The sequence below is a fragment of the Leptidea sinapis genome, chromosome 46, assembly GCF_905404315.1.
Source record: "Leptidea sinapis chromosome 46, ilLepSina1.1, whole genome shotgun sequence".
In the NCBI taxonomy this organism is placed as follows: Eukaryota; Metazoa; Arthropoda; class Insecta; order Lepidoptera; family Pieridae; genus Leptidea; species Leptidea sinapis.
In genome coordinates this window covers 4,659,026-4,672,577 of record NC_066310.1, presented here as the reverse complement: position 1 = coordinate 4,672,577, position 13,552 = coordinate 4,659,026, and the positions used below count along the sequence as shown (strand labels likewise).

At 34.7% G+C, this 13,552-nt stretch overlaps 1 protein-coding gene across 2 annotated transcripts in view; it reads left to right on the top strand.

The window, feature by feature from the left end:
• LOC126977939 (probable beta-hexosaminidase fdl) overlaps positions 1-13,552 on the top strand; it is a 174,348-nt gene continuing 160,796 nt past the window's right edge. For both annotated transcript variants that reach the window (XM_050826636.1, XM_050826635.1), the window contains exon 1: positions 1-171. The gene's annotated coding sequence lies outside the window, so the exon portion shown is untranslated. The remainder of the gene's footprint in view (positions 172-13,552) is intronic.

The window sequence follows — 13,552 nt, the reverse complement described above, 5'->3', positions numbered from 1 at the left end:
TTTGTAAGTTATAATATTTTTAAGTGAAATGGAAATTCATTCATCATTGTAACGTGTCTACAGTGTTGTGCTTGTGTTTGTGTGAAGTCTGATAGCAGTGTTCCAGATACAACATCTTCGAATTTCTATATTTTGAAAATAGAACAGTTTAAATTTTCGAATAATTTAAAGGTAGGTAAATTTATGATTATAATATGTGTAATTTTAAAATAAATATTAATTTTGAAAGTTTCTTACGTTGTCTATTTAAGAATATAGAGGAATAATAGGTCGTGTTTATACTCGTACCAGCATAATATGCAAGAAGTAAAAGTATTTATATTTAATTATTGTTACATTATAATCACGTAATTAAATCGTATACTATATATTTAATATTATTATTAGTTATGATGCCAGTGAAAACTTATTTTTAACTCATATTTTACCAGAATTAAATAAGTAAATTAATTTTTCTAAAGTCTGTTATAGGTATACATTAACTAGCTGACTCAGCAGACGTTGTATTGCCGATATTAAAATCGCGATACAAAAGTTACTGTGGATCGTAGATGGGTGAAAATTTGAAGTTGTATGTATTTTTTATGCTGACTCATAATCAAACAAATTTAAAAAAAAATGTCAAAAATTTAAAAAAAAAAATTGGCGTGGACCGGACCACCCTTAACATTTAGGGGGATGAAAAATAGATGTTGTCCGATTCTCAGACCTACACAATATGCCCTCAAAATTTCATGAGAATTGGTCAAGCCGTTTCATAAGAGTTTAACTACAAACACAGCAACATGAGAATTTTATATATTAGATTATTAATAAGGAGGTTATGCACTGTCTGACAAATGCATTTCCATAAAAATGGTGTCATTTACTCTGAATTTGAGATACACAATAAATCGAGTGAGGAGGCCTTAGGGTCTATTATCAAATTATTAAATAAACTTATAGTTAAATGGTTTTTAAAATTAAACTAATAATCAGTTGACTGTACCTCTAATTGCTGTGTTTATCTGTCAGTGTTTAATGCTATGTAATATTTCTGTTTGACCATGCGATGTTATGTGATTACGTTGCACTCATTTCCTCTTGCAACATCAGAGGAAAACATGTTACCAGCCTTTCATGTGGGTACACACACTTAAATATGGCATGTGTTATTGACCTGGTTATTTCCAGAAAGAAAGTTTGTTAGAAGTTAGGTGAGGATGGTATTTGACTTGGCATGTGCTGCTGGAATTTGAAAGCAGGATTTGATTGGGACTTTTTGGTATTTTCTTTGATTAACATGAGTGTTTTTAACATTGAAATAAAACTAAAAATTTAAATGTGTGTAATTGTAACTGTGTTTTAACATCAGATTTTTGCGTTAAAGTTAGATTTTTATTTTAGTTAACCCGATGTTTCAAGACAGATCTCGTTTTCACAAAAAATTTTGAGTTAACTAAAATAAACATGTAACATTATTACACATGTTTTAAACCTTTAAAATTGTTTTATTTAAATGGGGAGTTTTGATAGAATTGGTTACAATTTTTTGTACTATATAAAACTAATACTGCGGTTAAGAGATGCAGCCCGCAGACAAACAGAGAGAGAAATCAAGGAAAACCTCCACATTCCTTAGTGAAATTCTACTTATATAAGGTGCTTCATTATGTTTTATATCTGGGTGGGTAGGTACTATCATAAGATTGGAACCAGTGGAAAGTTCATTTTAATAATAATAATAATAATATTGACACACTTTTTACACAAATTATCATGCCCCAAGTTAAGCATATATAGCCTGGGTTACAAGACAATGATATATTTAATACAATATACTTACATAAACATACATAAATTCATGTAAACATACATAAATACATTTAAACATCCATAAATACATTTAAACATCCATGACTCAGAAACAAACATCCATATTCATCATAGAAATGTGTGCACCTACCGGGATTCGAACCCGGGACCTCTAGCTTAGTAGGTAGGATCCCTAACCACTCGGCTATACAGGTCGTCAAAATTTGTACGGGATGTGGGCTAGATTATGGGTACCACGCAGTAATATGTAAGCATTACTATGTTTTGGTCTGAAGAGCCCCATATCTAGTGATATTACTGGGTAAATGAGATTTGACCTTGAGACATCTTGTCTCAAGGTGATGAGCGCAGTTTTAGTGCCACTCAAAATGTTTGGGTTTTTCAAGAATACTGAACGGCTCTGCATTGTAATGGGCAAGACTAATCAATTACCATCAGCTGAACTTCTCCTCGATTGTCCCTAATTGTCTTAAAAAAACGATAAGCAGCTTAATTATTTACCACAGACAGTGTCTCCAGCATGTCTTAGAATATATTAAGCTATAGGTGAAGCAGTGGCAACCTAATAGTGTGTGACCAATAATTATATTAAATGTCAATGTGTGTGTGTCAGTCAGAGGTTTAATAATCAATGTACATAGGAGCTAATGTCAAGAGTTTTTTTTTTATGATAATGAGAGACGAGACGACCAAGACGTTCAGCTGATTGTAATTGATACGCCCTGCCCATAATGCAGTGCCGTTTAGGATTCTTGAAAAACTCAAAAAATTTGAGCGGCCCTACAATTGCGCTCGTCACCTTGAGACATAAGATGTTAAGTCTCATTTGCCCAGTAATTTCACTAGCTACGACGCCCTTCAGACCGAAACGCAGTAATGCTTACACATTACTGCTTCACGGCAGAAATAGGCGCCGTTGTGGTACCCATAATCTAGCCGGCATCCTGTGCAAAGGAGCCTCCCACTGGTAAATGTGGCTGACTGATAACAGCTCTACAATAAAAATCAGTTATAATAACAATAAATTTGCTTACCTTTTCTAGTTTGTTGTATCTCCGTTAGATATGTTCTTCTCTCTTGCATGCCTTATTTGTTTATTTTTATCACTATTGTAATTGTGAATATTTATTTAAGAAAACAGCATATTATAATTATTTTAGTTATTCATAATGAACGGCCCGAATTCAATTAGACATGATTTATTGCTACTAGTGGAAGGCTCCTTTGTAAAAGATGCCGGCTAAATTATGGGTACCACAACGGTGCCTATTTCTGCCGTGAAGCAGTAATGTGTGAGCATTATTGTTCTCACACATTACCGCTGAAGGGTGCCATAGCTAGTGAAATTACTGGGCAAAAGACACTTAATATCTTGAATATTTATTACTTGAATAGAAATTTTGTTTTTTTTTTTTTTCAAGAATATTTAGCGGCACTGCATTGTAATGGGTAGGGCGTATCAATTACCATCAGCTGAACGTCCTGTTCGTCTTGTCCCTTAAATTAAATTAGTATTTTCGTAAAAAATTAACAAAAAAACAACTGACTTCAAAAACACTATTCGAAAACAATAGATATAATATAGCCGGTGTCACCCAAGATAGGCTTGTAACTACATACATAGTTATAGGTGAGATGTGCTTGAGTCGTGAGGAGGCGAGAGCGGGTCGCGGCGGAAGGACACCGATTCCAAAAATTACAATGATAGTAACTATAATTAGGTTGTTTAAAAATACTCAATTATTTTTAAACTTTTTAGTGCATATTATATCTATTGTTTTCGAATAGTGTTTTTGAAGTCGGTTGTTATTTTGTTAATCTTTTTTATAATTTTCTGTCCAACAAAATAGTAGGTACCTACCTAGTTTCACTGATAAGTACTGCACATATCAGATGTGTACTTTATGAAAAAATATCCGGACGACCGAGCCTTGCTCCCATTTTAAGAATGATAAAAGAAAGAATCAAAACTTGAACAAAAAAAGATATTGGACATCTGGATTTGAACCACGGTCTTCTGTTTTCCGGATCACCCAACGTCCCATCTGGGCTATTATAGTCTTTTTTAAAGTGGCGAAATTACCTTTGTATTCTAAATTATTGTAGCTGTTTCTTATTAAAACACGGATACAACTATATTTTTTAAAATTGAAACCTAGCTAGATCCACCCTCGCACGACTCGCCACAAGTTAAAATATCATCCCCACCATCTGGATGCGTGGCGGTCCTCCACAGTGCGGTTTTCAAGGAGCTTTCTTCCGCGTACTACAATGCTGTGGAATGAGTTTCCTTATGCGGTGTTTCCGGGACGATACGACATGGGTATCTTCAAAAAAAGCGCGTACACCTTCCTTAAAGGCCGGCAACGCTCTTGTGATTCCTCTGGTTTTGCAAGAGAATGTGGGCGGCGGTGATCACTTAACACCAGGTGACCCGTACGCTCGTTTGTCCTCCTATTCCATAAAAAAAAATAGATCGATTTATCGCCCCCGAAATCCCCAGTATTCTAAATTTTACGTTGGAGCCGTTTCCGAGATTCAGATTATATATATTATATATTATTATATACAAGCATTGCTCGTTTAAAGATAAACGATAACACTGTATATATTATATTGATGAATTTAAAGTTAAACCATATGCTTCACTTTGAATTCATAATCCACATTTGAGCAGGTCAAGAGATCTCGCCCTTAATTGCTCTTAATTAAGACCACACTTTATCTTGGTGTTTAAGAATTTTCTCGAACATAGCATGAAAATTTTGCGAAACTTTATTGGTTCGTTTAGTTAGTTCTTGGACAGGACATGTGATAAGAACCAAACAAGATAAATGGACAAAAGATATTTCACCACGACTAGGGAGAAAAGTGTTATAGGTAAGAGAAACAATTAAGATACTAAATTTTTGTGACAATGAGATAATACGCTAGGCTAAAATGAGCTTCGGAACGCACCGGATCGCATTGTTTATTTTTTTAACGCGGAGTAATTCCCGGATGTATGGTCACGTGGGGTCACTTTGCCTCACGCCCGCAGCAAAAAGCGTTCTTGTATAAATATGCCGGTATTCTGTACAAAGACGCCTTCCACTGCTGAAAATCATCACTTCTCAAAATGCACTTTCAATAGAATCCTACGAGGTGTGTGACTTTTTATATCTTTGCCCCTTCCTAAAGTAATAATTCAGAATACTCTCTCTATTTGGGTGAATGACGCAAAGATTTTTCATAGGAGATATCAATTGGTCTCGCTTTTGGTCGAATAATCGTGACTTACGTTTTTATCAGCTCTTATCAATAGTTAGTCGTGCAATTTTTAATTCGAGTTTCGATTACTTTCCGGTTTGGACCGGTCCGGTCAGGAAAAATATTTCTGTTTATCGCCATTTCTTGTTCCTCGTGTGTTAGTTATGACTTGTAATTAGTAACAGCTATGTCGCGGAAAGTTATATGAGGATGAAGCGAAGCAATCTATTTATTTTAATAGTGCCTTATCCTTACAGCCCTAAAGGTGGCCGAAGGGACAATGCGTAGGGTACTAAAGGATAATTCAACTTGAAGGTTGTCCTGGGCTCTACCGTGGTATAACTGTAACTTCATTTATGTACTTCAGTAAGGCTTTCGCGGTCATATAATTATCTGTCTTCAAGGAATGAGGATTTAGACATTAACCATAATTATTCTGAAAATGAATTTAAGCGTAGGCTTTGTAATTTTTGAAATAATAATTTAATTTAAATTTGTTCTTTAAGTGTACTTTTCTTTTTATTTGTGTAGAAATAGTTGTAGTATATGTTTTAGATTTATATAATATGTTATTAGTATCTAGCCGACAATCAACGTCAAAAAGTATGTTTTTTTTAATTAATAATTTAATTTAAATTTGTTCTTATATATTTTTCTTCTTATTTGTGTAGAAGTAGTTGTAAAATATTTGTTAGATTTATATAATTTGTTATTACTTTATAGCTGACAAACAATTGTCATAAAATTATGTTTCATGCATGTCTGATTGGCTGTAAGTAGAATCACATATGTTTTTTAAGTATGTTGTAATTATAGTGGAATGTATGTTGTAGTTTCTGTAGGTAATCTTAAATAAATAAATACTTTTCGTGTCTACATACGTATATGAGTACTCTAGTTGCGTCAAAGGTGTGGACATATCATGGTCTCAGCGCTCTCCTAATTTTAAATTTCTCTTATCTATACTAATATTATAAAGCTGCAGTGTTTGTTTGTTTGTTTGAACGCGCTAATCTCTGGTACTACTGGTCCGATTTGAATGATTCTTTCAGTGTTGGGTAGTCCATTTATTGAGGAAGGCTATAGGCTATGTTTTTTTTTTCAAAATTAGGGATCCGTAATAAAATTGCTATTTTGTAACACAAGGTGTAAAATCGAAAACCTATTTTTGCGTGCGCTGCAAAAACTATTGACAATAGACAAAATGATGTACAGGCTATAATATAGGCAATATTTTATTACTTATGAAACTATCGCGTGAATTATACTTTATATGGCAAAACAACGTTTGCCGGGTCAGCTAGCATTAGATAAAGTCCGTCTGTTTTTCTTCACTTTTGCCCGAAACCGACCGTTCTTATTTGCTACCTTAAAAGTATGACGTTGTTAACAAAATTTGCTAAACAATTTGTTATGTTTTTAAAGTGATAAGCCTCACTTCTAGGATTAATACACAAATAAAATTTGATTTTTTTTTATGAACGATGGGTGCTTCGAACCCACGACAAATATAACAAATTGTTTAGATTTGCAAGAGCGACATCTCAAGTCAATTTCCCAATATGCAAATAATGGGGTTGAACAGGTTATGAACTTAAACTGTAGATGAAGCCACAACCTGAGAGTTGAACAAAGCATACAAGACTTTATGACAATTAACTCGAACGGTTGGCTCAGTTAGAAGAGCACTCGCACGCGAGAGGTCGTGTGTTCGAGTCCCATCGTTCCTAAAATTTTGTTTTCAATATTGGTGTATTAAAACTTGCTAGGATTAGCATTGTTGCACACAATGCTTACAAATTATTGCGTAAAATAATCTCCCTTATTGGGTGGAATATGGGACTGTATTATAAGTTCATATTATGTAATATTCCACCTTCACACGACACGCCACAAATTAGGATATCATCCCCACCATCTGGATGTGTGGCGGTCCTCCACAGTGCGGTTTTCAAGGAGCTTTCTTCCACGTACTACAAAGCTGTGGAATGAGCTTCCTTGTGCGGTGTTTCCGGGACGATACGACATGGGTACCTTCAAAACAAGCACGTACACCTTCCTTAAAGGCCGGCAACGCTCTTGTGATTCCTCTGGTGTTGCAAGAGAATGTGGGCGGCGGTGATCACTTACCACCAGATGACCCGTACGCTCGTTTGTCCTCCTATTCCATAAACTAAAATATCGAAATGAACAAAACGGAATGAAGTGAGATATAACTATTGTAAGATAAACGTTAAACTGTCACAGTTTTATAGCCAACAGATAACATAACTGTACTCGAAAAAACAATAGCCTTTATTTACTCAGTATTGTTCCATTGAATAAAACGAGTACTTAATATCCTACTATTGTAGCGAGCACGTAATTTTAACGAGAGGCATTGTTCTTGCCGACAGCCAAATATAACAAAAGAGAAAACTTCGTAAAGAGCATCTGTGTAAACTAGAAACTGACACAGGCCCTATATTATTGTGCGTATTCGGGGCTCCACGTCTCCAGACCACCGCTTGACCGTAATTAAACAAAAAAAAAAAACGAAAAAGGGTTGAACCTAAAGGCCATCCCTGCAACTCTCCGCTAATGTCTAAACGCTTCAAATTGTATTTATGACGATTTTGAGCTCTTCGTGCTCGAAAGTCTGGTAATAGTTTAATAAAACACTATTTTTTGAATTTTCAAACGTTAATAACTTTTGAATGACTGAACCAATTTTCAAGTGGTTGGGGCGGCATTCGACGCAATTTTATAAAGAATCTTAGAGTTTTAATTGATCGCACCCGGAAATAACACTTTTTTCGGTTTTCTTACGTCAACGATAACTGATGAATGAAAAAACCGATTTTGGCGGGTTTGTAGCGATCGACGTGGTTTTTTGGTTTTAATAGCTGATAGATTTTTGGAATCGATCGGTGAAGCAGTTTAAAAGGTATTACAAAAAAACACATATGAAAAAAAAATTCGTAGTTTTTTAAGATTTCTTAAAATGTACCGGTCCGTATTGTATTCGAAATAAGTTTGGTCAAGCCCTTTCGAATCACGCTAACCTCGGTAAAATCGGTCGGGCTGTTCAAAAGATGTAAGAGGCTTACATGCGTCCATACACACACACACACACACCCATACACACATAGGAAGAAAGCTTCCTAGGACTTAAGAAGAAGACTTCCCGAATTTTCGAAAATTTTCTTAGCGTGCAGTTAAAAATTTAATCTAATATATTTTGTCATCGAGTATTCGTTATAAAATTTCCAATAATTGATGAATACTTAATTTTGTATGATTTAATCTTCTGGTGCACTGGTACCTACACAAAATGTGAGCCATTCATAAGATAAATTTTCAAATTCCCTTCGTTCGAGTGGAGGTATATATTTTTACCTCCCATTTTTTGTAAATGCACTATACTTCCGGAAATGCAAAACGTATACCAAAAAATTAAATGAAGAAAAAGAACAAATTTGTTTTGTCAAAGTACGTACTGTGTGAGTTAGTTAAATTTCCAGAGCAATTGCTTTATCAGAAAATTTAAGCAAAAAATATAGAATGTGTATCTCATTCTGAATATAATCTTAATACTGAAATTTGCCCTTACAGGCACTTTATTAGCGATTACTTATAATGAAGAAAAAAAAAGTGTGTGTGTCAGCTCCGACGCACGACTGTAGTTTACTGCTCAAGAACGATTGTCTTTGAACAGGTATTAAACAAAATCAAGTCCAATGGAGTCGGTTACAAAGCGTATTAATTAAAAAAAAAATAGATATTAAAAAAATAAAATAATAGGTTAGGTTAAAAATTGTCTATTTGGCGTGAAATGCGCTAAATATACTCTCCATATTAAATTAAACATTTAATTATGTGCATAACTCATATAAATTTGTATCAACTATATTGATAATTCAATATTAAATAATTATAAAGCACACATGTTTATATATGTCATATTAATGTATGAATTGTAACATACTTAGTACCCACGTGCTTATCAGATTTTCAGTGAAAGGTGCGCGAGAGATGATGCGCATCAAAACGTTACTATGACATTTTGATGAGCAGGTTTTACTCTCCATATTTTTCTCATACCGGGCGCCTTATATTATAATCGATTCTTAAGGAGTAAACTCCAAAAATAAACGTATTTAGTAAATAATTCTTATACAAAAGAAAGTCAAAGGCCCTCCATATAATTTACATACGGGCCCCGTAGTTTGCTTAATCCGGCACTGTTCGAAGCTCTTATGGTGAAGGAAAATATTGTGAGGAACGTACTCATCCTGGCGGAGAAATTCAAAGGTTTTGTGTGAGATTAACAACTTGCTCTGGGCTTACATGGATTTGAATCCAGTGTGTTCACGCGAATGGCGGTTTAGCGAAAATATCCTCGCGAATTTATACATGTGCCTAAAATATATTGTATGTTAAACATTTTATGTGAATTCGGTAAGAAAAACTTGTAAATGAGTAACTAAGAACTAATCACATCAGCGGGCCTACCATGAACTCTTATTGCGATTCAATTGACAACCTAAAATGAACTGATCTGCTATTTCGTACTACGACGTGATTAGGTCAACATCAATGGAGGTGCGTTCATAACTCGTTATTTTTACGAAAACACATAAGCAAACATTTAATTTGTAATTCAAAGAGCTATATTTATTTATAGTACTTTTATTAAATAAGTACAAAAAAAAGGCTTAATGGTTTATAATTTGACGCTATAAAGCGCAATTTTAAAATGTTTTTTTAGTATTTTCTACGCAAAAAAACCGCTAATATCATATAATTTTAGGTTTCGAAACGCAACGCATATGGTTCGAGTAAGAGAGACAAACTTATGCAACGACTGTAGAGCGTCATCTCTTTCTTACCACAGACAAATTTATTTCGTTCATTCTTTTTAAGGGATCCAGTAAAAGGCACTAAATGGTACGAATTTTAGCGATTCAGTTTAGGTACTTAAATGAAACTGCATCGGAATCGCATTGCTTATTAAAAGTTGGTGGTAGGCCCTCAGGTTTCAAATAGAAAAAAGGCGCATCAAATCGTTCTATTCGATATCTACGACTACGATAGCATAAAACAACGATTATGGCGTCGGGGGTAAATAAAGGAGAATACACATGACTGTATGGAGAGCCGCATACAATTGCGTCAAATTCAAAGTTCTTTTGGATGATATTATGTAAATATCTAATGATTATACAAATGATTTAAGTTTTAAGACGAGACTGTCCTCTGTGACGAGAGGTCTCGTGCCAGATTTTGGCGAGACAACACGTCCTGAGGATGCCTCGTGTAGAGGCGAAACACGTGTCGAATTGTTTTAAAAACAAATACTGGCGAAATTAACACTAAAGAAAACTTAAATCATTTGTGTAATTATAGATTTCGGCAAAGTAACGCGTAATTCAATATTTTTTTTTATCTAATGATTAGCCCCCCGTTATGATTGTTGACATAACTGATCCAATACTACGACTACGAAAAGGTTTTCATTAAATTAAAAGGCCGTATACAGAAAAAAATTATGTCATCCAGGTAGACAAAAATTTTCGTTTAAATGTTCATAAAGTGAAAACTACTGGTCCAAACTATGTAAAATTTTTATGGGACCAAATGGCATCTATTTCGCATCGAACAAAAGTACGAAAATGAATTACGTAAATCGGATCATAAATCTCAGAGTAATCGGTGTACATACATAAAAAAAAATACCGATCGAATTGATAACCTCCTCCTTTTGAAGTCGGTTAAAAATATGTAGATTTCGATAAGCACTTAATTAACCTACCAAACTAAAGACGGCCTTATTACATAATCTTTCATCATACTTAAATAAAAAATAAATCTCCAACACTAACAAATCGAGGGTCTTTTTTTACAGTTTTTTTTTTCTTTTTCGATCAGATTAGCACAAAATCACTCGATATTATAATATTTTAATTTGAACAATCGGGGTGCCGTCCTCATATAACCTTCTTATAAGGCTTATAAGGATAAAAATAAAGATTTTTTATTGAGTTTCGATTACCTTCAAAATTATTTTACGAGACTGCTTCCAGAGTAGGTGTCTGTGATCTTGTCAAAATCAAATTAAATTATATACATTTCTTAAACCGCAACACTCAAAATTGATGTCTTCATTTCTATTTATTTACAGGAAAATTTATACTAAAATGTTTTATTTTATTTAAAATTAAATCCCCTGTCCAAATCATTGATTCTGATGGCCAGATACTGCTAAAAATTAAGAAAATAACGCACGAAAAGGTCGCTATTGCTACGTGAAAACTCGCGTGAGGCAAAGTGATTTAAATTTCGCACCCCACGCGACTATACATCCGGGAATCACACCGCGTTAAGGCGAGGTTTTCCCAACACTTTAGGTAAAAATTGCGCGAACGTTAGATTCGATAGGTACGCATGGACACGGGCGTCGGGCATGGCTGAGAACGAACCGAGCGATGCGGGTCAACGACCGCCGACCCAGAAGTACCGCGTAATATTTTTTAAAACTTACAGTTGTGCTAGAGTACGGAATTACTGTGATAATATTTTTTATGCATTTTTGAAGTAAATCTTTTTTATCGACGTATGAGATAAATGTTATATTACGCGCAAAATTATGATTTCAACACTATGGATATCGTGTCCGAGATTCTCGAAGGTGCAGAGAACTAATTTGGGATCATTTTTGAAATCCAAGATGGCCGCCGCACAAAATTATGATTTCAGCAATATGGATATCGTGTCCGAGGTTCTCGAGGGTGCAGATATCGATTTTGTGATCATTTTTTAAATCCAAGATGGCCGCCGCACAAAATTATGATTTCAGCAATATGGATATCGTGTCCGAGGTTCTCGAGGGTGCAGAGAACGATTTTGTGATCATTTTTGAAATCCAAGATGGCCGCCGTACAAAATTATGATTTCAACAACATGGATATCGTGTCCGAGGTTCTCGAGGGTGCAGATAACGATTTTGTGATTATTTTTGAAATTCAAGATGGCCGCCTTAAACATTGAACTCCTCCGAAACGGCTTGACCGATTCTCATGAAATTTTGAGTGCATATTGGGTAGGTCTGAGAATCGGACAATATTTAATTTTCATCCCCCTAAATGTACAATGTGCGGACCACCCTAAGGGTGGTCCGCACGAAATTAATTTTTTTAATTTTTTTGACATTTTTTAAAAATATGTTTGATTATGAGTCAGCATTAAAAAGTACATACAAATTCAAATTTTCACCCATCTACGATCAACAGTTATTTTTGCATCGCGATTTTAATATCGGCAATACAACGTTTGCTAGGTCAGCCAGTAATTACTAATTAGTATCATTAAATATTTAATACAATATACTTACTTAAACATACATAAATTCATATAAACATACATAAATACATTTAAACATCCATGACTCGGAAACAAACATCTATATTCATCATATAAATGCTTGCACCTGCCGGGATTCGAACCCGGGACCTCTAGCTTAGAAGGTAGGATCGCTAACCACACGGCTATACAGGTTGTTGAATAAATAACTATTTTAATTTTATACCTAGGCGGCTAGTCTCCTTTATAACAAAATTATTCCGTAGTGCGCTTTTATTACCAATGGAGTCGTTAAATTAAACTAGAAACACGATTGTTTATTTAACGAAGTAACGATTGTAGAAATTTGGCATGTTAGAATTACATGGCTTATCAATTGTTTTGAATCGATTTAAAAAAATTAACTGTTGTGATTTAACATTGTATTTTAGCACCGGATGCCGGCTAGATAATGGGATAATGGCTAGATAACCACAACGGCGCCTATTTCTGCCGTGAAGCAATAATGTGCAAGCATTACTGAGTTTCGGTCTGAAGGGCGCCGTTGCTAGTGAAATTACGTGGAAATAAGACTTAACATCTTGTCTCAAGGTGACAAGCGCAGTTATAGTGCCGCTCGGAATTTTTTTTTTCAATAATCCTCAGCGGCACTGCATTGTAATGGGCAGGGTGGATAAATTACCATCAGCTGAACGTCCTACTCGTCTTATTAAAAAAAATAGGATACCTTCTTAGCACCGCCTTTTCCTGACGTGTAACAGTAGCTATTGAAGCAGATATAGAAACAAAATATATTGAATGAAAAAAATCTGGCGTTTTACAAATCGATTGGACATTGTCGTACTTTTATGGTTTTCGTACGTATTATCAGGTGTTCGGTTTAAAGATATAGTTACGCGCGCGCGGAAACCTCGAGGTAGACATAGGGTCGATTGTCAATAATGTTCACCGTTAAGCGTGTGCCGCATTTATTCTAGCCATAGTATACATTATACATAACATTCTCCTTTCATCATTTATTTGATTGAAGCAAATTTGTCTCAAAACTGTAGAAGCATAATTTTGTTTTGATAAATAAAACAAAGTAATTTCACTAGCTACGGCGCCTTCAGACCGAAACACATTATTGCTTCATGGCAGAAAAAGG